Below are 25,485 nucleotides of genomic sequence, written 5' to 3' on the forward strand. Positions count from 1 at the left end.
ATTCTGGAGGGTATGAAGTCCAAGATCAAGGCACCAGCAGATTCAGTGTCTGGTAAGGGTCCTCTTCCAGGTTGCAGACTGTTGACTTCTCCATCACATTGGAGGTTAGGATTTGAACACATGAATCTTGGAGGGACACAAACATTCACTATATTGCAGTGGCTACAATCACAGAAATACTGATCAGCAACATTTTTTTGAAATAGTTTTCTCAGGTTTGGTATCCGGGTAATACTTGCTTCATAAAATGAGTTAAGAAATATTCCTTCCTCCTTTATTTTCTAAATTTGCTTAGCATTCATATTGTTTTTTCTTTAAATGTTTTATAGTACTCCTCAGAGAGATCATCTGAACCTATAGTTTTCTTCATGGGAAGGTTTTTTAAATCACAAATTCAAAATTTTAAGTAGATAAAGGGTTACTCAGATTTTCTATTCCATCTTGTATTAGCTTTAGTAAGTTATGATTTAAAGTAATTTGAAAACATCTAATTTGTTGAATTTAATGGTATAAAATTTCCACATTGTTGTTTTCCATATTATTTTTTTATTATTCTTTTAATGTCAGTATGATCTAGTGATATTTCTTTCATTCCTCAGGTTGGTAATTTCTGTTTTCTATCCTTATCAATCCCGGTAGAGGTTCATCAATTTTATTATACTTTCAAAGGACAAACTTTTGGCGTTGTCAATTTTCTCTATTAACTATCTCTTTTCTATCTGGCTGATTTCCGCTGTTATCTTAATCTTCTTGGTTTGGGTTTAATTTGGTCTTCTTTTTCTAATTGCTTATAGAGGTATGAAAAGTAACCTTAAAGTAACCTTTTTAAGGAGGTTTGAAGACAGAGCAAGCAGTTAACAAAGTTTGTGCATGAAGCACACCAGATTCAAACCTGGGTATCACTTTCATTTGAAGTCTTGGAGATTACCTCCAGGTTATAGATACAGACACACAAACACACACACACACACACACACACACACAGGACATTCTTGGGCTTCAGATGTTCTTCATCTTTCGACACACTATTTCTGCATACTGCGATACACTGTATGAGATCCAAGGTCAAATAAAGTCCTGAATGACCAGGTTCACAGCCTTGAACATGTCTGGATAGTCTACTGGTGTGTCATCATGGCCCAGACTAAACATGAGTCTGGACTTTCAGGCAAGCATAAGCTCCTAAAATTTAAGCCTCTTTTTTCACATCTCTAACGGTTTTCCTAGGAAACCAGTGAAAGAGGGTTTGTCTCAGCACCACTGTCTACATAAATTTGAGTCCTTATAGACACCAGAATTATGAAGGTTATTTATTCTGAACCATAGGCCCTGGATATATTCTATTTTCCCCCACCCTTTTCTAATAGTAAGCAATATGTCTCCTATGACTTATTAATTTCCATACGGACTTAAATTTGTGGAAACTCTTCCATTATGAAGTCATGAAATTGCAAAAGAATTTGGAAAAATAACAAAGCTCATGAGACAGACCTGCCCCAAACCTGGAGATCTCTATTTGTGAGGCATCAATTCAGTCCCATTACTACATATACTCAGGGGGATAAATCCTGAAGTTGTGGGAGCTCTAATGTGGCAGTGGAGGTGACGGTGGGGCCTACTTGCTAACACCAATCTGTTCCCATGAAACTTAAAGCAAGGCAATATTTTTGCACATTTTTCTGTAATTGAATACCATTAAAGTATTGAATATACAATGCATCCTGCCTTTCTTTTATTCTTTCAAAAACTACTTATTGCATGCCTACTATATACCAAGCACTGTGCAAGGGATATTGGGATAAATTGGTGAAAAAAAAAGAAAGCTGAAAGACAGTTATGACTGGAAAGAGTAAGAACAGAGAAGAAAAAGTGAATTGCTGGTGGGAGCCTCTATTACCAAAGACTTAGTATGTTCTTAGGACCTTGAATCAGAAAAAAAGCAGTTATGCTGGGTCCCTCTGACATGTATGGCAAGGAATGTGTGTGTCTGTGTGTGTGTGTGTGTGTGTGTGGTGCCTTTTGGAGAAGATGAGGGAGCATAAGGAGAATACCTCAATTTCTGCCCAATAGAAGTGGGAGGATGGAATCACTGATGTTCCAGAAGCTAAGAAAGGAAAAATGTAAATTATTTTCTTTACGCATGTGGTTTGCACAACATCCTCCAACATAAGACTCCCACTTGGGTCCTAAAGTTGGAAAAATCTAGGGAGTATGGAGAAAAGGAACAGAGCTACAAGACTTGACATTGTATACTGGGTGCCAGCACTAGCAGACAAACTCCTAGAGGGAGACCTTTATAAAATAGTCTCTAGGTTCAATAGCTATGTGAACTATGAATCTGGAATTAGCATCATCTACCTAAATTACAGAGATATACTTCTCACATAAGTCTCTAAAGTGCAGGCAAGGTAGCAAAGGAAGAGTTCTTTAAGTGAGGGTAATTTGAAGAGCCCCTAAGAACTCCCTACCCCAAATGGTATTTCCCATGTTGACTAAAATTCTTCATTTTGTTTCACTGCTTGGAACCCATCTTTACTCATCTCACTATAACCACAGAAGCAGTTATAACATAGAATAAATAGTAATTAAAGATTCTGAAGTCAAATTGCCTTGTTCATCTTGGGCTTTACCACTAATTGTGCCTGTGACTTTGGGGTGTGTTTCTTAATAATAGCTAAAAATTAATTATATGTAATTGCTTAGCAACTATAGGGCCAACCACTTTACATGTTTTTACATGTATCACTACTCCTCACAATACCCTATGAGGTATTATTATCATTATAATTTTACAGATGAGGAAACTGAAGCACAAATGTAACTTTGAGGTCCAAAACTAGTAACTGGAGGAGCTGAAATTCAAACCTAAGCAGACTTAACTATTATGGTGGTCCCCTCACTTAAATGCTCTAAGCCCCTATGCTTAGAGAGTAGTAAGGATTAGGTAAGATAATGCTTATAGATTTGACAGAGTGCAAAAGTGTTCAACACTATTACTGTTATTATTCCAGATAAATTAATTCTTGAAAAGAATTAAAGCAGTACCCAGCAAACCCAGTTCAATTTTACTGGCCTCTAGTATCAAGCTCTGTATTAGGTGCTAAGGTGATACCATGATGTATAAGACTTGATTCATACCATCGAGAAAAACAACTCAAGGCTTACTTAGTTGTCCCCTACATAAAGTCCTTCAAGGGCTCTATACTGCTTTCAGAAAGCTCGTGTGCCTAGCTTGGCACAAAAGGTCCATCACGATTCCATTGTCTTGCCTCCTTGAATGCATCTCCTGCCACTTCCCCCATCCACACTGCAGCCTGAGCTACTTATTCTTCAGATATGCAAGACATTTCACATCTCAGTGACTTACAACGTGCTGTTCCATTAGTCTGGGAAATTCCTTTCTCTACCTCCATTTCTCCAATGTCCAGCTCAAATCTTTCTGGAATTCCCCAGCCCCTGCTACATTAGATGCTCCCTCTCTGGGCTCCCACAGAATCCTGCACACACCCACTGTACTTATTACACTGTACTGAAACTATCCTGCTCATATGCCTCCCCCACTATTCTGTAAGCTTCTTGAAAACTGTCTTAACAGTCTCTTACCCTAGCTCCCAGAACAATTTATGCACAGTAGACACTCAATGAATGTGTACACAATGAAAAAATTAATAAATAAACTTTAATTAGCACTCTAATGAGGGTATAATGATTTAATGGAAGAATGAGTATATTGAAATTGACTAAGAGGATCTGTAATGACTTCTTTGAGGAGGTGGCATGTGAACTGGCTCTTTGTGGGAAGGTAGTACTTAAATTAATGGACATATGCAGAGAACCTCCCGGTAAGAAAAGTTTTGAGGAAAGGCCCTAGAAAGAACTTTTGGGGTATACTGAGTAAACCTCTGTGACTAGAACATAGGGAAGAAAAACGGAGAATAAGGCAATAAAGTGGCAAGAAATCTAACAATAAAACTGGGACATGAAGAGAAGCCAGGCCATCAAAGCAATTCTCAAGCAATTTCAATTAAAAAAATCTTAACTGCTGTAAGTAACATTATCAGCTCCCAATTCTATCTCTTCTCATGCATAACTGGCCCCTATAACCATAACAGAACTAAAGTTATGTGTACAAGGAGATGTTGTAGCAAAAAGACACAAATGGGGAAAGGAAAGTAATATGGGGAGAAAAATAGGAGCAAACTGATCTAAATTAAAATACCAAGCAGAGGGGCACCTGGGTGGCTCAGTCGGTTAAGCGTCAGACTTTGGCTCAGGTCATGATCTCCTGGTTCATGAGTTCGAGCCCCACATTGGGCTAGCAGCTGTCAGTCCAGAGACCGTTTGGGATCTCCTGTCCCCCTCTCTCTCTCTGCCCCTCCCCCGCTTGCAGTTTCTCTCTCTCAAAAATAAATAAACATTTTTTTTAAATCTTTAAAAAATATATCAAGCAGGTAGGAGTGTCTCACCTGTAAAACAGCAGAACCATGTCATCAGCAATTTGATTAACCTTAAATTTATTTTCAACTTTATGTCATTTTTGCTATATATATTTCTATAACCAAACCACACTAACTAATCTAAGATGCAGAAACAGAGATCTCTAGGGACAACCAGTATCATTTTAGAAAGGAAAGCCTTTCACCCACATGCTTTGCACTGCACCTAATGGGCCCCGGCATAACTACAGAGTGAATCTGGTACAGTATTGAATACAGGTTGCATCACAAAACAACAAAATGCACAACGACTTTACTCACTGTGCTCTCTGCTTCAAACACCAACTCAGTATTTACTGCACACCTGTTATGAGAAAGATACTGTTCTTGGCATAGACAGGGAATCTGGATGCATCTGGTAAGATCCAGGCCTTTAAAAGAATGTACAGAGTAGGTAAGATAAATGTGTATGTGATAATGCAATTCAAGGTGTGATGAATGTATGAAAGATGTAGCATGAAAGCAAATAAGAGGCATTCAGCTGAAATGGGGAAAGATTTCATGGCAGGGTTAACTTCAGGGAGTACTAGGGAAAGTTTTCATTGTATTTCTTCTTTTATTTTTATTTATGTATTTTAATTACAAAGGTGATAGATGCGCATTATTTAAAAGATCTTAAATACAGATAAGCAAAAAATCACTAAAAAACCACTATATTTTTGTATATGCCACTTAAAAATTATTTATTTATAAAACTGAAACCCTATTGTACATTCCTTTCAGTCAACAGCTTATTCAGGCAACAATATATTACAACCATCTTTCCATGTCATTTACTATACTTCTACAACTAACTTCTTTATATTTAAAAAGGAGCATATCAAAAGGTATAGATGAGTATACAGTAAAAGCATGTCTCTCTCCCATCCCATTCCCCAATCACCTTTTAGCTGTAACCAGAAACAACCACTGTTACCGGTTTCTTGTGATCCTTCCACAGATATTTTGCGTATGTGTATATGTTTCTTTTTAAATAAGTGGTAGCCATGCACACACAATCCTGTACCTCATTTTTCAAATCTCCCAGGCAATACACTTATCACTGCCTTATTACTCTTAGTAGCTACAAAATGTTCCATTGTATGAAAATAAAACCACTGATTATCCAGTCCCCTTTTTTTTTTAATTTTTTTTTAACATTTATTTATTTTTGAGAGACAGAGACAGAGCACGAACGGGGGAGGGGCAGAGAGAGAGGGAGACACAGAATCGGAAGCAGGCTCCAGGCTCTGAGCTGTCAGCCCAGAGCCCGACGCGGGGCTCGAACTCACGGACCTCGAGATCGTGACCTGAGCTGAAGTCGGACGCTTAACTGACTGAGCCACCCAGGCGCCCCCATCCAGTCCCCTTTGATGGACATTCAGAATATTTCTAATATTTTGCTACTACAACGTTACTAGATGTGTCCTTAAAATGTAAATAGGTACACATTTGTAAATATATATTCAGTAAAAACTGCTAGAAGTGGAGTTTTAAGTTCAAAGGATATGTATAGTTTAAAATTTGAAAGATATTAATTACCACAGTGTCTTCTATTCAGAGGTGTCATCTTGCCAATTACAAATGAGAACGTCTATTCCTTTCCCTTACGTGTGGCTGCCCAGGTGATACTATTTCCCATTCTGCCATGCCCCCCGCCCCACTACCAATATACAAACACACCTTACAGATAGGTGAGAACACCTATCTGGCCTATGGAATGTAAGAATGTGAACAGAAATGATGTGCATTGTGTCAAGACCAAAGTAATTGAGAAGAGAGTGTGCATTCTCCACCATATCCTTGCCTTTCTGCCAGTTGGAAAGAGAAGATGTCAAGGCCTTAGGAAATGGCAGAGCCACATGATGCAAGGAACCTGAGTCCCTGAATCCATACAGAGAAAAACTGTTTATCAACCAGAAACATCCACATGGGAGTATTACATGAAGGAGAAATAAGTTCTTATTGTATTAAGGTGTTGAAATGTTGGTGTTTGTTAAAATATGTTGCCTTATTGTAACCAACATACTAAAATACCTTTTTTTTTAATAAAACTCCAGATCCCTATACACTAATAACGAAGCACAGAAAGAGAAATTAAGAAAACAATCCCATTTACAATTGCACCAAAAATAACAAAATACTTGGGAATAAAGTTACCAAAGAGGTGAAAGACCTGTACTCTGAAAATTTTAAAACACTGATGAAAGAAACTGAAGATGACACAAAGAAATGGAAAGACATCCATGCTCATGGATTGAAAAAACAAATATTATTAAAATGTCTATGTTACCCAAGCCAATATACACATTTAATGCAATTCCTATCAAAATACCAACAGTATTTTTCACAAAACTAAATCAAACAATCCTAAAATTTGTATGGAACCACAAAAGACCCCAAATAGCCAAAGCAATCCTGAAAAAGAAAAACAAAACTGAAGGTATCACTATTCCAGACTTCACAAAATATTACAAATCTGTAGTAACCAAAACAGAATAGACACATAGCTCATTGGAACATGATAGAAAACGCAAACATAAACCCACAATTGTAACATCAATTTATCTTTGATAAAGCAGGAAAAAATATCCAAAGGGAAAAGGACAATCTCTTCAACAAACGGTGTTAGGAACACTGGACAGCTACATGAAAAAGAAAGAAACCAGACCACTTTCTTATACCATACACAAAAATAAACTCAAAACTGGAGCACCTGGGTGGCTCAGTCGGTTAAGTGTCTGACTTCGGCTCAGATTGTGATCTCACAGTTCACGGGCTCGGGCCCCACATTGTGCTCTGTGCTGACAGCTCAGGGCCTGGAGCCTGCTTCAGATTCTGTGTCTGCCTCTCTCTCTGCCCCTCCCCTGCTCATACTCATTCTTTCTGTCTCTCAAAAATGATTAAATGTTAAAAAAAAATGTTAATAAATAAACAAACTCAAAATGGATTAAAAACCTAAATGTGGAACCTGAAACCATAAAATCCTAGAAGAAAACACAGGCAGTAATTTCTCTGATATCAGTCATAGCAACATTTTTCTAGATATGTCTCCTGAGGCAAGGGAAATAAAAGCAAAAGTAAACTACAGGTACTGCATCAAAACAAAAAGCTGCACAACAAAGGAAACAATCAACAAAACTAAAAGGCAACCTACTGAATGCAAGAAGACATTTGCAAATGACATATCCAAAAAAGGTTAGTACCCAAAATATATAAAGAACTGATACAACTCAACACCCAAAAAAACAAACAATCCAATTTAAAAAATGGGCAGAGGGGTGCCTTTGTGGTTCAGTCAGTTAAGCGTCCAACTCTTGGTTCCAGCTCAGGTCATGATCTCAAGGTTTCATGAGTTTGAGCCCCATGTCAGGCTCTGCGCTACAGAGCTGCTTGGGATTCTCTCTCCCTCTCTCTCTTCCCCTTCCCTGCTTGTGCTATCTCTGTCTCTCTCAAATACATAAACTTAAAAAATATATATATAGGCAGAAGACATGAACAGACATTTCTCCAAAGAAGACATCCAGATGGCCAACAAACACATACATGAAAAGATGCTCAACATCACTCATCATCAGGGAAACGCAAATCAAAACTACGAGATATCACCTCACACCTGTCAAAATGGCTAAAATCAAAAACATGAGAAAAAACAAGCACTGGTGAGGATATGGGGAAAGGGGAACCCTTGTGCATGTTGGTAGAAATGTGAACGGGGACAGCCACTGTGGAAAACAGTATGGAGGTTCCTCAAAAAGTTAAAAACAGAACTACCCTACAATTCAACAATTGCATTACTGGGTATTTACCAAAAAAAATACAAAAACACGAATTCAAAGAGATACATGCACCTCTATATTTATAGCAGCATTATTTACAACAGCCAAATTATGGAAGCAGCCCAAGTGCCCATTCATAGATGGATACAGAAAATATGGTGTGTATATATATGTGTGTGCATGTGTGTGTGTATGCACACATACATACATAAAATGGAATATTATTTAGCCATAAAAACGAATTAAATCTTGCCATTTACAACAACATGGATGAAGCCAGAGAGTATAATGCTCAGCAAAATAAGTCAGAGAAAGACAAATACCATATGATCTCATTCATATGTGGAATTTAAGAAACAAAACAAACAAGCAAAGGAAAAAAAGAGAAAAGGGGGCAAACCAAGCAATAGACTCTTAACTATACAGAACATACTGGTAGTTATCAGAGGGAAGGTGGGCGGGGGGACAGGTGAAATAGGCGATGGGGATTAAGGAGTACACTTGTGACAGGCACTAGGTGTTGTACAGAAGTGTTGAATCACTATATTGTACACCTGAGACTAATATAAGACTATATGTTAAACCATACTGGAATTAAAATTAAAAGCTTGATTTAAAAAAGTATCATGTAAAATAGCAACAGAATATGAGATAGAGCTAACAAAATACATGCAAAATATGTATGCTTTAAAAAAAAAACAAAACTAAAGAGATAAATAAAAAAGACCTAAGTAAAACTGGCACTATGTAACATGTTCTTGGATTGGAAGACTCAATATTGTTAGAATATCAAGTCTTCTCCAAATTGAACTACATATTCAATGCAATCTCAAAAATAATTCCAGCATAGTTTTTGGTAGAATTTGGCAGACTGATTCTAAACTTTATATGGAAAAGCGGAGGACCTAGAATGAGTGGAACAACTCTGAAAAAGAGAAACAGGAAGGAGAATTCACATTACCTGATTTCTGTACTTAATATAAAACTAAGCACTTAAGACAACGTGGTATTGGTAAAAGGATATAAATATACATCAATGAAATAAAAACAAAATTTTAAATTAAAAACCCACAGTTCAGAGAATACACTTAGGAAATATCCCTTAAGTTATTTCAATGTTAAGTATGACAGTGGCTATTAGAAAATATCTTTCATCTCCTGGGTTACCAAGAACTGTTTTTTATTTCTTCATTTTATTATGAATGAATACTGATTTATCAAATACCATTGTAATATCTGGGGAAATAATCCTAAATTTTTTTCTTCTGATCTATTAAAGTGATACATTAAATTAATATTTCCTAATGTTGAAACAGCCTTAACACATCTCAAATAAACCTTGTTTACTTGATTATGATATTTTAATATGGAAAAAACATAATAGACTGAGAAATTCTTTGAACAATTTATAAACTTCAAATTTCAACTGAGGAATTAAACAGTAGAACCAACCCTTAAAAGAACAAACTTGTTATCTGGAAAAGCAAGTGAATGAGTTATCACATATCCAAATCAAAAATAAAAGAAATGGAATTCCTGAATGAAAAGGAAAGAGAAATGGGGGGCAGATCTAGGAGCCCTCATTGCAAATAAAAGAAACTCAAGAGGGACTGCATTGGAGAAAGCAATAATCAAAACATAGTGCAAGAAAACTTCCCTCAGGAGGAGACTAGAGTTCTTAGATCAAAAGCACTCATTGTGTGCCAGGCAGGATAAATGAAAAAAGGCATACAGCTTAGACATATCCTGGCAAAAGTTCTAAAGTTTAATAAAGAAAAATATAAACTTTCAAAAAGAAAGAACAGGTTACTTACAAACGAATGAGCATGAGGCCAGCATTGGAGATGGCTAAGCACATAGGCTCTGAAGTAAGACTACCTGGCTTCAAATCTTGGTGTGAGCCTGGGCAAGTTACTTAACTTCTTTGTGCTTCTGTAAAACAGGAATGATGACAGTACTTCACTTCTAAGGTTGGCTGGAAGCAGTATTTGCGATAATACCCAGAAGAGTCTGGCACATAGTTCATTATAATCACTGGACTTCGATCTGTTAACACTGGAATTTGTATCAGAAAGTGAAAACTTTGTAGTAGACCTTTGAGAAGGCAAAAGCCAGAACCTTCCCCAGACCTTAATGTTTAGCACTAATGATCTGAAAAGCTGTACAATAAGCCCCTTGCTACTGCCTCTAATGCTACCTGAGCTCATGCTAGTGAGTAGTGAACTGATGGGTTGAAGGAATCTCATTGATTAATTTTTATTAATGTGAACAAGGCAAGGATGACAGTTTTTTTGGCCTAGAGTTCAAGATTATCATAGATGAAAAAAGTTGTAAGCTCCGTCAAGAGTAAATGGACTTGAGGCACCTGGGTAGCTCAGTCAGTTAAGCATCTGACTTTGGCACATGTCATGATCCCACAGTTCATGGATTTGAGCCCCACGTCAGACTCTGTGCTGACAGCTCGGAGCCTGAAGCCTGCTTCGGAGTCTGTGTCTCCCTCTCTGCCCTTCCCCTGCTCGCACTCTGTCTCTCTCTGTCTCTGTCTCTGTCTCTCTCTCTCAAAAATAAATAAACATTAAAAAAAAAAGAGTAAATGTACTCACAGTGCAATCTCTGAGAGACATGGAGGATTCTCCTACAATGAGTAGATCTTATTGTTATTGCCACTCAGGACCCTCCAAAAAGTGAACTAGTATGGGATCTGTGGCTACGTGATTTGAATGTCATAAAAAAGTTATTTCGTTCATTCAGCAAATTACTTGAGCACATCTATGTTATGTGTCAAGCAGTAAACTGGAGTTCTAACCGTAAGACACATGGAGCCCCTTCCCTCAAAGAGTTACATATATGAATCTTGATTTATATGACCCAAATTAGAACGCCCATGTGATGTAAGAAACTGATCATACCAAGGTCATTAACAAAATGCAAAACACACATACACATACACCTCTTCTAGCACAAGAAACAAAAACAAAAAAGCCAACTTTTAATAGTTAATCGTGAATAGCAAATGTTACTTTAACTTATTTTAATCCCATCTTTTATAGTTCTGTGAATGCGAAAGCCAACATAACAATTTGGTGGAACCCTTGTATTAGGTCAATTCTACTTACTAACCACTTAGCACCAATCAGAAATATTTTAAATGTTCCTCTCTAGATACTAGCTAAAAATTCCCTAAGTCCACTACCTATCTTCACATGGAAGATTATTTTTTCAATCCAAAAGGAAGATAAAGAGTTAAATTGCATATAATAAATGTAGTGGGGTTAAATGGTGGCCCCTGAAAAGATATGTTCATGCCCTAATACCTAGGACCTATGACTATCACCTTCTTTGAATAAGGGGCCTTTGGGGATGTAATTTAGGATCTTGAGATGAGGAAATCATCCTGGCTTAACTAGGCATGCCCTAAATCTAATCACAAGTGGAGTCTTAAAGCCAGTCCTTATCAGAGAAAGTCCTTTCCAGAGAAAGGCCAAGAGTGTTTTGAGACAGAAGAGGAAAAGACACGGAGCAGAAAAGAAGGAGGCTATGAGAACACAGAGGCAGAGACTGGAGTGAGGCAACCGTAAGTCAAGGAATGCCAGCGGCCACCAGAAGCCAGAAGAGGCAACGAATGGATTCTCCTCTGGAGGCTCTGGAGGGGTGCTGCCTGCCAACACCTTGATTTCAAACTTCTGGCTTCCTGAGCTGTGGGAAAATACGTTTCTGTTGTTTATACCCCGGATCTGTGATAATTGGTTACTGCAGCCCCAGGAGACAGTGAACAAAGGCATTTTGGTAAGAAGCCCTGGGTTCAAGTACCACACCTGACAGTTTTGTCCCTATTTGCTGCTTAGCAAGTCCATTAGCCTCCCTGAGCCTCCACTGCCTTATTAGTAAAAATGGGATAATCAGACCTGTGCTACTATCCCCCAGAGTTCTGATAAGACTAAACTGAAATCATGGATCTGAAAACACTCAGAACACTGTAAAATCCTATGTGAATATGTATTATTATTATTCTTATACTTTATCTGGAATTTCAAATGAGGTTTGGAGCACAGGCTCTTTATTCAAATCCACTTGCTGCAACCCTTTACACAAAAATCAACGTGCCTAATTTTAACAATGCCAACATTCTATCAATTCTTAATATCCAATTTTATGTATAGAATTAAGCTATCACTAATATACATAGTACCTCTTTAGTGCTAGGATTTAATGAAGGCCTAATTACCACTAACCCTATCGTCTATTTTATTTCCCTCCAGATAATCTTCTACTACTGTCATACTAATTTAGTAAAGAGACTATCTAATTGGTTTATTGCCCCCATATATATTAACAAATCAGTTCTAGCTGATTTGCCTTCAACAATATCTGTGAACTCACTTAACATAATCATAATTCTTTCTGTAGCTGACCTTAATTATTCCATACTGAATTTTTCTCGGTGAAGAATGAACCATTAATAATCTCTTCCTCCTATTTCTGGTTTTCCCCAATAGGTAGATCCTGATCTACTGCCAGACCTAGTTCTTCTTTCTAAAATCAAGTATATTTATGAAGTATAACCGTAAACTAAGGATATTAGTTCCACAAGTTACATACAAAAGTTCACTTCATAACTCTATAATCTTACTTTACCAATGTACAAGTTCATATTTCCGAGAGAATGTTTCCATTTTTATTTCACATAAAACATCTTCAGACACATTTTAAGTTATTGAGAGGTTGGTTCTACTGCAAGCTGCAAATGTCTTCCCTTCAGGGCAAGGAAGTTTGACATTAAAAATTTTAAAAAATGGCACTTTGATAATGCAGTCTGGTACCAGAATTTATTTTCTTGTGCCTTAATCATTCTATTCTGTATTAGAGTAGAATGGCACTCAAATCATCCTTAGATCTAACCCAGAGTTCCATAAAAATGTGTTGTCTGAAATGTTGCCTCTTCAGAAACCTTTAAGTAAATGTTAAAGGATTCTTCCCAAATAGCAGTTGAACAATAAAAACTTCAAGGACTTTGAGATTTGTAAATGTAATAATCACTTATAATTATTACCATCAACAACATACATCCTTAAAATGAGATGTCCTTCAATAATGCATTAGGTGTTCCCACCAAACCACTGAATTGTGGGTAATATGTTATTTTAATCTACCTAACTTCACTACCTTTCCATAGAAAGCAATTAAATCACCTCCAAGATGCATGTTAAACATTCAGTTCTCAGGATGGCCACTAAAAAATTTCAAATCAATAATTATACTTAGGAAAGCCACCCCATTATTTTGTATATATAGGTGAATACTACTGTATGGCATACCCATAACTTTAAATATAGGCTTTATCCCCCTACAAATGGATTTATAAAGGTATATACTGTATTATCTCAGATTAATAAGAAATTTAGCAACAATAGTCTCCTAATTCTCATGCTCTTAAATGACCTACAAAAAAAGTAAACTGTGAACCACTTCCAACTGTAGCATCTATATTTTTCAATCAATTCCACATGAGACTGCCAAACTACTACTTATTCTGTAAAATGTGTTAACTCCCTTGATAAGGAAGATGGGCTAAAGATCTTCCTTAAAAGTTCTGACTCTAGATCCTTGGGATTCTTCTTAAGAAACTTAAAAAACATCCTGGGGCACCTGGCTGGCTCAGTTGGTAGAACATGCATTTTAAGTTTGAACCCCACAGGGCATATAGAAATTACTTAAAAGTAAAATCTTTAAAAGAAAAACAAAAAACAAAACTTAAAAAACATGCTAAAAAGCCATTCATTCCCTAGTCACCCATCTTAGCAACCAAAGTATAGAACCTGGCCCCTCGCCACTAGAGGGGGGTGTTTCTTCTACTGGTTTCTCTTTCCCCAAATTTGGCTCACCAGAATTTCTGGTTGAACTAGAATCAAGCCTCAAGATAAACATTCTGACCTTTATTTCTCCTTCATAATTGTATAGTCCTTTCACTTTATTTCAGGCTGTAAGTTGCCACTAAAATATCAACTTCAATCCCTAATTACTTGTATTATTATGACCCATATCACACTTTCTTGCCTTTCTTACAGGCTAACAAGCGTTACACAGAGCTGATTATAGAGATTTTGACATTAATTCACTGGAAAATAATCAGAAAATCCAACCAAGCCTGAGTATTCATTTTTTAAAAACTGGACTTTTTAAAATTTGCCATGTTCACATGACTTCATTTGAATCACAATACCATGAAGGAAAAAAAAGACTATCAGTAACAAATTTCAAAGAAGAAATTCAACGTCTTCAAGTGACTTGCCCAAGATCATGGGTACGAAACAGTGAAGCCATAATGAAGACTCAAATACCCTGACCTGTACACATTCCTGGTACTACTTACTCTATGCCATGAGTAAAAGACACAAGATGAGAAAATACACCAGTTCTTTACTGCTTTCTCTGAAGAACCCTGGTCTGAGGCAATGTCCCTTAGAGAAGATCAAGACAAGAACTGGCCGAGAATCTGCACACACTCTATGAAGCCAGAAGTCAGGAGAGGGAAGAGCCCTGATAAAAGTAAATGTATCATAATAAAATCAAATCCATCGGACATGAATCTGCTTGGGACAAAGTAGGTATAACCACTCAGAATGCTTTTGGCTACAAGTGACAAAATCCCAAATCACGCTGTATTATCTCACAGAACTAGGAGTTCAGAGGTAGAGCAGACCAAAAATAAAATCAGCAGTTCAATAAGGTCATCAAGGACTCAGGTTTCTTCTCTCGTTCTGTTACCTTCTAGATGAACTTCTTCCAAAGCTACTTTTTCTCATTGTTCTAAGATGGCCTGAGCAGTTATAGCCATTACATTCTCTCATAACATCATCAGAGGAAGAAAAGGTACCATCTCTTTCTTTTATCTCTTTTTAGGAATAAGAAACTCTTTCCCAGAAGCACTCTGGCCCTCCTCCAGACTTCCTTTCAAATCTCATTGGCCAGAACAGGTTACAGGCCATGCCTAAGCCTTCACTGGCAAAGGAAATGGGATCAACCATAATTGCTTACACTAATCATCTGGGATAGAACGAATGCTGGAGAGAGTCAATCGCCATGACCATACCATGGGCAATTTATAATGATGAGTATTACTGTGACATTGTTTTCACTCCAGAACAAAACTGTAATTTAATTATGCTTCTTCCATGATCATAACAATGAGGCATGTGCTTTGCGTGAGACTCAGATAATTACTGCCTGCTCACATCTCATATTTACCATCATAAACTTATTCATCAGATATAAAACATTTTATTAAAACTTTCTATTCAATCCACTATTTAAAAAAAAATCTTTAATGCAACATTTTAGAGCAAGAATGGCAAAGAGATTGGTGTTCCACACCTATTCCAGTAGATACAGCTATCTAGAACCCCAATTTAAGAATGATCCAAAGCAGAGTTTGGATCAGTGAAAAACAGTGACATGACTCATTAGTGATGTTTTCCATGGACTTGGGTTTGGGCACAATACAGAGTATATTTGCCAACACTGATTTAGAGAAAATCTCTTTAAATAATTTCCCTCCAATGATCATGGATTTCTCTAATGCAACGCCTCGTTATTTTCATTTTAGTGGAAATTCAATCTACTCTTTCCCTCTTTATTCTCCCTATGTAATTTACATATATATAAATATAATATACATCAAGCACAAACTCCAAGAATTATTTTATATATAATCAGAGTTCCACAGGAATTCTGAAAACTGACCCCTTTTCTAAGTCCATAGAAAAGCTTGGCAGAATGGCTTCATTTACAAACTATCTCACTTACAGGAAGCAGAGCGTCTTTGGGGCCCAGTCTGGATGTGGGCCTAGGCAAGATTGATGGACAGAAGGAAAAAAAAGAATGGCCATCTATTCACAGTGAAGATGGCCCAGTCCACAGCTTCCAGACAAAAACCAAAATGGAACCAAAACCTAATCCTACACAAAGGTGACTAATCAGTAACTGAAGAATGCTTAAATAATGGCAGATTACAAACAACATGCAGAGTTTATGTGTATAAAATGCATTTGAAAAGACAGGGAAGGACAACAGTGGTTATTCTGGAATGAACTTACAGCTTTTTTTCTTTTGTCCTTCTATTTCTTATCTACATTTTTCTGAGTGTCCTGTACTGCACATACACTGCCTTTTTAATGAAGAAGGGGGAAAAAAAGGAAACATGTTTTTATCTTATCGTTTGATGTTTATGTTTTCGTTGTTCCAATTAACCTTTAACTGCCTTGTAGTTAAGATCAAGCTTGTCCAACTATTCCTAAGGTTGGGAAACAAGGTTGTTTTAACTTTTTGATATCATAAGCAACAAAGTATTCTTGTAGCTGAAAATTGATTTGAAATATAAAAGAAGTTAGAAAAATCCCTAAAAAAATGAATCAAAGTGTTTAATCACCCCATAATACTCTAAAATTACCACTACTCAAAAATTTAATTAACTTAGGATATTCTCTCTCTCTCTCTCTCTCTCTCTCTCTCTCTCTCTCGCCCTAAGTCAAATCATTTTTTTACCCAAACTGCCAGTTGGCCAGTCTGTGTTCACAAAATTGGTTTTGGCCAAAATAATTTTAAGTCAATTTGGTATTGGACAAAGAACACACCATCAGCATCAGGGGAAAGTCTGAAGGCACAGATAAGAAATAGGATTCCCAAAAAAGATTCAGTAATAAAGAACAAGCAAGATAGCCTGGACAAGTCTGAAAAAGAAAAATCACCTAGGGCAATGGTTCAAAAGTGGAAGGAAGTCTTTTATCAAGGCAAGGAGCTGTAAAATGAACCCAAGTAGCTTAGTACGTGCTTGTAAGGATACCAAGTAAACTGGTTCATCAGCCTGCTTGGATTCTCTCCCCTGGGTAGAACAGTACTAGGGTTTTCCCCAGGTTCCCTATGAAAAAACCTAATCTGCCTGGGTCTCAAGTTGAAGACAAATGTTCCCCAAATCATTCCATAATCACTTTCACAGTAAATGAGGTTTTGGAGCTGGCCACTGCACGACAGAGGATTCAAACCAGGTTTTTGGCATATTATGGTTCCCACTCCAACTATAGAAGGTAATTTCCCACATTGTCAGACAAAGCAGAGATGGCAGATGATATGACCTTGCACAGGAAGAAGCAACTCGAACTGGACTGCTTTAGGAGTGAAGAACTCAGGTAGTGGACTTCAGCTTCTACAATAGCTGGTCAATATGTCTAGCGAGAGCCAGAAGACATCCCTGGTTCGAAGTCCTCTAAGGAACCTGATTACAGTTAGGATTTCTTTTTAGCTAGTTAATGTTCAATGGAAAATCTGGAGAGCTTTCTGAGCACCTATATTCAACTCAAATATTAACTGGTTGCCAGGCTGTGGGTGTTGCTGAGGCAAGCAAGGAGGTAGCAGGGTGAAAGACATTATTGCCACTATCGTTAAGAAAGGTGTTCTAGGGGCGCCTGGGTGGCTCAGTCGGTTAAGCGTCCGATTTCAGCTCAGGTCACGTTCTCGCGGTCCGTGAGTTCGAGCCCCGCGTCAGGCTCTGTGCTGACAGTTCAGAGCCCGGAGCCTGCTTCAGATTCTGTGTCTCCCTCTCTCTCTGCCCCTCCCCCGTTCATGCTCTGTCTCTCTCTGTCTCAAAAATAAACGTTAAAAAAAAAAAAAATTAAAAAAAAAAGAAAGGTGTTCTATAGGAAGGAAAACAGAGAACAGTATTTATATTCAATCACAGCAAAGTAGGTGTGAAAAAAAATAGATAAATCAGTCTTGTTTTTGTAAGAAACAAAACAACATAGAGATGGACTATTCACAAATGCTTCTGGGGCAACTGAGTAGTCATTCGGAGAAAAATATAGTTGGACCCATCCATCACCCATACACCAAGAAAAATGGGTAAAAACTTAAGTGTAAAATAGAAACCACAAAGATAATAGAAGATAATATGAGAGAATTCTTTTACAACTTTGTAATGGGACAGGCTTTTCTAACTGTGACCCAAAATCCAGAAGTCATAAAAGTATAACAAATTCAACTACATTTAAAAAAAAAATCTACTTAGCAAAAACACCATAAGCAAAGATGAAAGACAATAACAAACGGGGATGGCAGACATGTTGCAACTCACATTACAACAGGCAAATTAAACACAACAGCCACAGGGTGATTTTAAACAACCAACCACTCCCCCTCCCGCCCCTCCACCAAGAAAGGTAGGGATAAAAGACACATTTCACAAAAAAGGAAATATAAATGGCTCCTAAACATATGAAAAGATATTCAAACTCACTCATAAGGTAAATAGAAATTAAAACTACACTAAGATAACATTTTTCACCCATCAGATTGGAAAAAATCCAAAAGTTCAAGAACACATTTTGTGGGCAAGAACATGGGTAACCAGTCACTCCCATGCGTTTCTGGTGGGGGTGTACATTGTACAACCTCTATAGAGAGCAATTTGGTAGTACCTATAAAATTATAATAACATACACTCTTTGGTCAGCAATTCCACTTTTAAAATTTTACCCTACAAATACATTTACACAAGTATGAAATAATCTATGTAACAAAAGTACTTATTGCAGTATTGTTTCTAATAGCAAAAGATTGAAAATTTCCCAAATGCCCATCAATATGGGACTGGTGATATAAATGATGCTATACCCACACAATGATGTGGAAAAGAGCTCCAAGATATATTATTAAAGTGAAATATATCTGGGATATTTTCCCACTGTTATGGAAAGAACTCCAAGAAACACTGTTAAGTAAAAAAGGGAGAATAATACATATATAATTATATGTATTATATAAAATGAAAAACAGAATTTATATTTGTATTGGCTTGAATATGCACTTAAAAATTCTGGAAGGACGGGAATTGAATAGATGGGGAACAGGGGTGGAAAGGAAACTGCTCATTTCTAAACACTTTGTTGTGTGAATCAAGTGAATGCATTACCTTTTCAAAAGGTAAATTTTTAAATGCTTAATATATTAAACGTTTAGTAGATATAATTCCAGAGATATCTACTAAATATTCCACATTTGGACCCCTCAGTCTATGGGTGATAGATGGCGGACAAGTGAGTATGCACTTGGAAGCTGCCTTAAATAGTAGCATCCAGAAATGAAAAGCAAAGTGAGGGTTACAGTTGGAAACCTGATGACTAGAAGTGAAGAACTCACTGATGGTTGTTTATTCCCAGGGCCGAGGCAGTGAAGAAAAGAGGAAAGAACACAATCTTGTGAAAGTGTTATAGTAAGAGAGGCACATCAAAATAGAGATAAGCCAGAGATTAATTCTTAGGGGGAGTTAAGTCAAAATGTGGTACAATTCCTTAGGATACCTGAATTGGTTCTTGGTTCAAACACAGATGTCACAGTGGTACAACTAAAGGCACAGCTCTTCTGTAGACCAGCTGCAATGGTGACAGCACACTGATGTGCAACCAGCCTCCTCGGCTGCTCTCTTAGGCCTAAACTCTACGTAAAACTCTCTCAGAAAAGTTATTAAGGCCACAAGGCTGGTTAGGATAAAGAAAATAGAATATCTGGTATAAAGCTTCTTGAAAACTGCTTTCATTCACCCATCAAATGTTTACAGAGCACCTACTCTGTGCCAAGAACTGCTCTAAGTGCTCAATAAATTCATCCCCCAAAATAAATATGTCCAAGGTAATTTAAACAAAAAAGAGATTTTAAAAGATTTTGAGATAACAGAAGCTTCTCTTAAAAAACATTTTGAAATATGAAAAATAAACTAAAAAGTCAATTGACAGCTGTAAAATGCTATGAAACTATGGTAAATGGATTTCAATTTTTACCCAGTTTATTCTGTTGTTTTAAAAGAGTAAAAATAGTAACTGAACATGTGAATTTAAAATAAGAAAATCATTCTCAGAAATTAGAAATAATGAGGTAGTATGTTTCAATTTCACTAAACTTAAATAGGATAAATCTTTAAAATATAAGCTTTCTATTCTCATCACCACAATCGATAAAACAGGAAAACATAACTGGAAAAGGGAACTAATTCAGAACAGATGTCAGGGAGGAATTTTTCCAGTAGTGAACTATAAACATGCGGAATAAATACTGGAAAATGTATTATGGTAAAAAAATCAGAATCAGTTACTAATTACATGATCTAAGCAGGAAACCAGATACCTAAATATGTAGAACAGGCATTTAAAAAACAGCCCTAAGTTAATGGACAAACCACGTTTTGACTCTCCAAACCTCAGATAATAAATAAACCTGCAATGTGTTAAAATAGGTATTTCTCAATGCCTATAAAGTTGGCTCTTATTTATCCATAAAGATGTATCCAACTGAAAATGTAACAAGTTTGCAAACAGAATTTATTGCATTCTTCCTGCTTGATGTGCTAATATTTTTTCAACCTAAAACCTATTTGGTACTTTCCTTTTGACCAACCTTCTTAATATTTCACCCTATCTACTTACACTCTACAAGGAGATATAAAGACTTACAACCTCACCATCACCAATCATTCTCCAGAAAAAAGCAAAAAGGACAGTTATTCCTTGGCTGCTACATCTAAGAAGAAATAAATGGTTTATGCCTAGCATGCAGTAAGGATCAGAAAGGAACTGAAACAAACAACAGTATCCATTCCAATGAAAGTTTATTAATTTGTATGAAGTCAATTTGCTACTCATCCATATTCAGATGAATGTACAAAAAAACAAATTCCATAGCTAAATATAAAATGACTTTTGGACTATCCAGGTTTCTGCTCGTTTCTACTTTATGGATAAGAGAAAGCTGTGATGCTAGCAGTACATTAACTCCTTCAGGCTACCAAGATCCCACTCAATAGCTACAACTATCACACAGGCCAAAGCAGTTTAATATATTACTAGTAAGATTACTACTATAAGCATACATGTTAGATACAAAAGAGTTATTGAGCCTGCGGACTACAGCAATCAGGTAGTGACAGAAGACTAGACCAGAGCTGACTCGTGATTCACAATATTTAACTGGCCTAAAAAAGCATTCCACTCCAGAACCCAAAAGATCCTTCAGATCAGATAGCCCAATGTTGTCATTTTATAGATGATGATATTTAGGCTCCAAAAAAAAAAAAGCTTAATAAACTTACCCAAGGTAGGGCAGTTTCATGGCATCCAAGCCAGACCCAGGCCTCTGAGAAGCAATCTAGTGCTCTCTGGGAAATACAGCATCCCACTCCTGGAGAACATTCTGAAGCAACTGAAGTTCATGTGAGGCAATTTTTTTTATTTCACAGTTGGGTGATAAGGAAAAGGGTTATGTGGTTATATCTGGAAAAAGATATTAACTTCATCTATCACTTCTAGCTCAAATAAGTTCTCATTTTATAGGTATAAATAATATCCCAAGTTGATTTATCACACAAGAGTAGTAACTTTTCTCCCCCAAATCTGTGGTCTTCTAGAGTTTACCAGCAACTGGGGAAAAACATGACTAGGAAATAAACTCTCTTGGGGCACCTGGGTGGGTCAGTCAGTTGAGCATCCAATTTCGGCTCAGGTCTGATCTCACATTCTGTGAGTTCAAGCCCCACGTTGGGCTCTGTGCTGACAGCTCAGAGCCCGGAGCCTGCTTTGCGTTCTGTCTCCCTCTCTCTCTGCCCCTCCCCTACTCACACTCTCTCTCTCTCTCTCTCAAAAATAAACATTAAAAGATTTTTTTAAATAAAAAAAAAGAAACAAACTCTCTTTTTAACCACACTCCAAGCCTGTTATTTATTAATGAATTAAAAAAATATATCATTTAGTGAGATTTTAAAATATTATTAGCAGTTATGCTATTAAGTAATCTTTCTATCTCAGTTTTTACTGTTTTCTAAAATCTGTAATATAGAAAGTCTTCCCTCATCTATTACTTTTTCCTTTTAAAGTAAATTTTAATATTCTAAGTCACAAGAGCCTCTCTCTAAAACTTCCTACAAATATAATTCCAAAATCTCTTTGCCTAGCTCACTTCTACATATACATAGTGTCATACATATCTAGTTAAATATATTTCAGAAGAGGTAGAAAATTAAGAAATTTTTATATTTAACTCATTATACACAGATGTCAGAGTTCTCAATTTTGTAAATCTTAAGAAATTTTTGCACAAGAATATGACATTACATTTCCTAGCCTACAGCATCCGGTTCATCACTAAGAAAAAGCAGCAGAAGAGAAAGTGTAAATAAAGGGAGAAAGAGGGTAAAATAAGAATCAAGTCTATCAGGAAAAAAAAAATCATTAACAAATCTTCCTATGCAGATACAACAGGTACAAGCCGAACTGCAATTTCCTTGTATCAACATGCAACTGTCTGGGCTTGTAGCCATTATCTAACAAGGTATCTTCAATCAGGACTGTCAGAAGTTGAGGTGAAGAAAGCTTAATGTATGATCTCATATACATCCATTAATGCATGCCAAGAAGCTCCCAATCCATATAGTTTGTTATTTATATTATGGCTGGTCTCTATACTCAAATTTAGAAGAGAGAAGTATCTTATGGATATTTACTATCTATGTTAAACTTAGGTGCCACAGAAATTTCAAAGATGTGTGAAGCATGTTTCTGAAGCTTATAGTTTGACAGGAGAATAAGCTATGAACACAAAAGCACCAAAAAAAAGCTGTAAAATAAGAACTCTATAAAAGACTAAAACACAATCTGAGTACATTTCTTGAGCTAGTTTGACAGGAAAGATAAGATCTCAATAAGCAGAAAAGAAGGAGAAGGGAACATAATACAAAGGAAAACTATGAACAAATGTGGGAGGGGGAAAGATGTTTGAAGAGCAGTAGAAATACCAGTTTGACTAGAATGGGGAAATTCTGTGGAAATAAAGAGGCCAGGATATGGAGACCTTTGAAGAGAATATCCAGACCTTTTGAGCAATGATAGAATTGATATGGAAGAGATGATATGCAGGTAGATCAGTCAGAAAACTACTACAGTAGTACCATATTCCTGAGCCCAGAACACTAAAGTTTGTAAGTGAATGTCAGCTACAGTTACCAAATTTTACATATACATACATATATATATATATCTTCTATTATATATATATCTTTACATATATCTATATCTATATCTATATATATCTATATATATAACTTCTACAGTGATTCTAGAAACTTGGACTTACACAATTCTTTTACTTTCCCTTCCTATTTTCATTTCAGGTAACATCTTCTGGCTTGGATTTTTTATTTCGCTTTTCCTTATCCAACCTTAGCATTAATAAGACTTATCATTCTTTGTTAATTAGCAAAATCAACAACATCATATGTCATTGCTTAATCAGAAGAGCATTTAAAGCAATTTTTTAAACCCCACTTTGTTAAAGTGATTGTTTTCTATCACACACAATAAATTTCCCCAAATTTCATATTTTATTTTCCAAGAGCAAGAGCACCTTTTTTCTTGCAGACTTCACCTACAAAACCAAAACAAAATGAAAGGTTAATATCCAATGAATCTGTAATAGTTACTTCATAGAAAGAGTTTTTTACAGATTGACTGCCATACCCTTCATGAAAGCAAAAACTAACTGCTTTCTTTGCTTTGTGTGTGTAAACTAGGCCACACATGAATGTCTCTCTTCTAGAAAAAGGACCAAACCAGTTAAGTTTTCAACATTGCACGGATTAAGGTAGTCTTATTCTATTTGATTTCCCCAAAGAAGAGATTTAATTATAAAGTATTAAGCTTCATTTAATACAAAATAGTCATCAAAAAGGTAATTCAGACTACTGAAATAGTCATATTACACATGCCTTACAGAATATTGTGATTTCTAGTAAATCAGATTTATGAAAAGGTATAGATCAATAGATATCAATTTGAAAAAGAAAAGAGAATGATTCATTCTGTTTGAGGAATTGCATAGGTTTAGAGACCAAGGATTAAGCAGAGGATGGTGTCCCAATTTGTAAGACAGCCTTCCTTGTCTCTCCTTCCATGACTTTCCATTTGAGTGCAAAGACGTTGCCAGTTATCAGTGACTATTGGAACTTCTCCAACAGTCAGCCCAACTTCCTACCCAGAGGAGTACTAAGCCAGCTGATTGGCTCAGTGCAATCAGACAACAGCCCTCAGCCCAACTGCAGTCAAGGAACAAAGATTGGTGACCTGATACTCAGGAAGGAAAGGATGCAAAAGAGGGGCTGGGGAAAGCACAGAATTAACCAACACAGACAACCAGAAAAACACATCCACTTAAAAGAGAGAAATCCTTTACCTGGAGATATTCAGCCAGGAATCGATTTTTTTTTAAAGGTAAACAAAGACACGAGTTTAAAACTGTCATTGGAGGAGCCCGATTCATATGAACAAACTTAGTAGCCTTGGAACAACCCTGAGTGGGCAAAGACCTTTTTATATATTAACACTTAGAAAATGGACTTTATTCAATAAATTCATTAAAAGATGTCCTGTTTCCTAAAAACTGTACCTAATTTTAGGGTTTCTGCTCTACATTGACTCCAGTTCTGCATGAGATTTCAAACTAAAGGGGGAATGGGTGGGGTGCAGAACACATGAAATTTTTACAGCATGGAAATAAAAGTATTTTTAAACCTTCTTGGGGGTGAAGAATTAGGCAAGAAGTAATACGTGGAAACTGTCAAGTGCTTCTCTACACACCCACCCACCAGATACCATCACAGCCGGCTAGGGGAGTCTCCCTCTTCTTGCCTGACAGCTTCACTTTCTTTGAGGTCTTGAGCTGGTGATCACACTGGCCCGTCATGGTATTTTCAGTTAACAAAGCAGTTACTCAACAGGGGAAAAAGCCACAAAGGAGCAGAGCAGCTGCTGCTGCACCCGTGATGCAAGTGCAGGATGAGCCCCGGGCCGCCACCGCCGCCTCGGCTCCTCCGTGACGTCCGGGAGGGGTATCCCCGGCTCTCAGGAAGTGGTGGCCGCGGGCGGCTCCGCCCCCACGCGACTCGGGGCTGGCCGGGCCGCCGGGTGGCAGGACTGCCAAGCAGGTTGGCAGACGGCTTACGCCGTCCGACACACACGCACGCCCCACGGGCCGCGCGCCCCGCTCCCTCGCCCGCGCCTCGCCCTCTTCTCCAGTCACAGCCCGCGCCCCCTCTCTCCCAAGACTCACACCCACTCACCCCGACCCCCTGCGCAGAGCCTTGCCCAGCGCCGCCGGTCACTAGACGGGGACGAGCCGGGTCCAAGATGGCGACTCCGCCCCCG

The 25,485-nt window shown here is 37.2% G+C and overlaps 1 long non-coding RNA gene across 1 annotated transcript; it reads right to left on the reverse strand.

The window, feature by feature from the left end:
- LOC122204791 lies at nt 1–25,485 on the reverse strand. Its single transcript, XR_006195784.1, has 4 exons — nt 25,401–25,485; nt 10,069–10,186; nt 4,758–4,867; nt 1–126 (listed from the first exon to the last, which is right to left on the reverse strand). It is a non-coding gene; the product is annotated as an uncharacterized LOC122204791 (long non-coding RNA).

Source organism: Panthera leo, chromosome D4 (assembly GCF_018350215.1).
Source record: "Panthera leo isolate Ple1 chromosome D4, P.leo_Ple1_pat1.1, whole genome shotgun sequence".
NCBI classification, from domain to species: Eukaryota; Metazoa; Chordata; class Mammalia; order Carnivora; family Felidae; genus Panthera; species Panthera leo.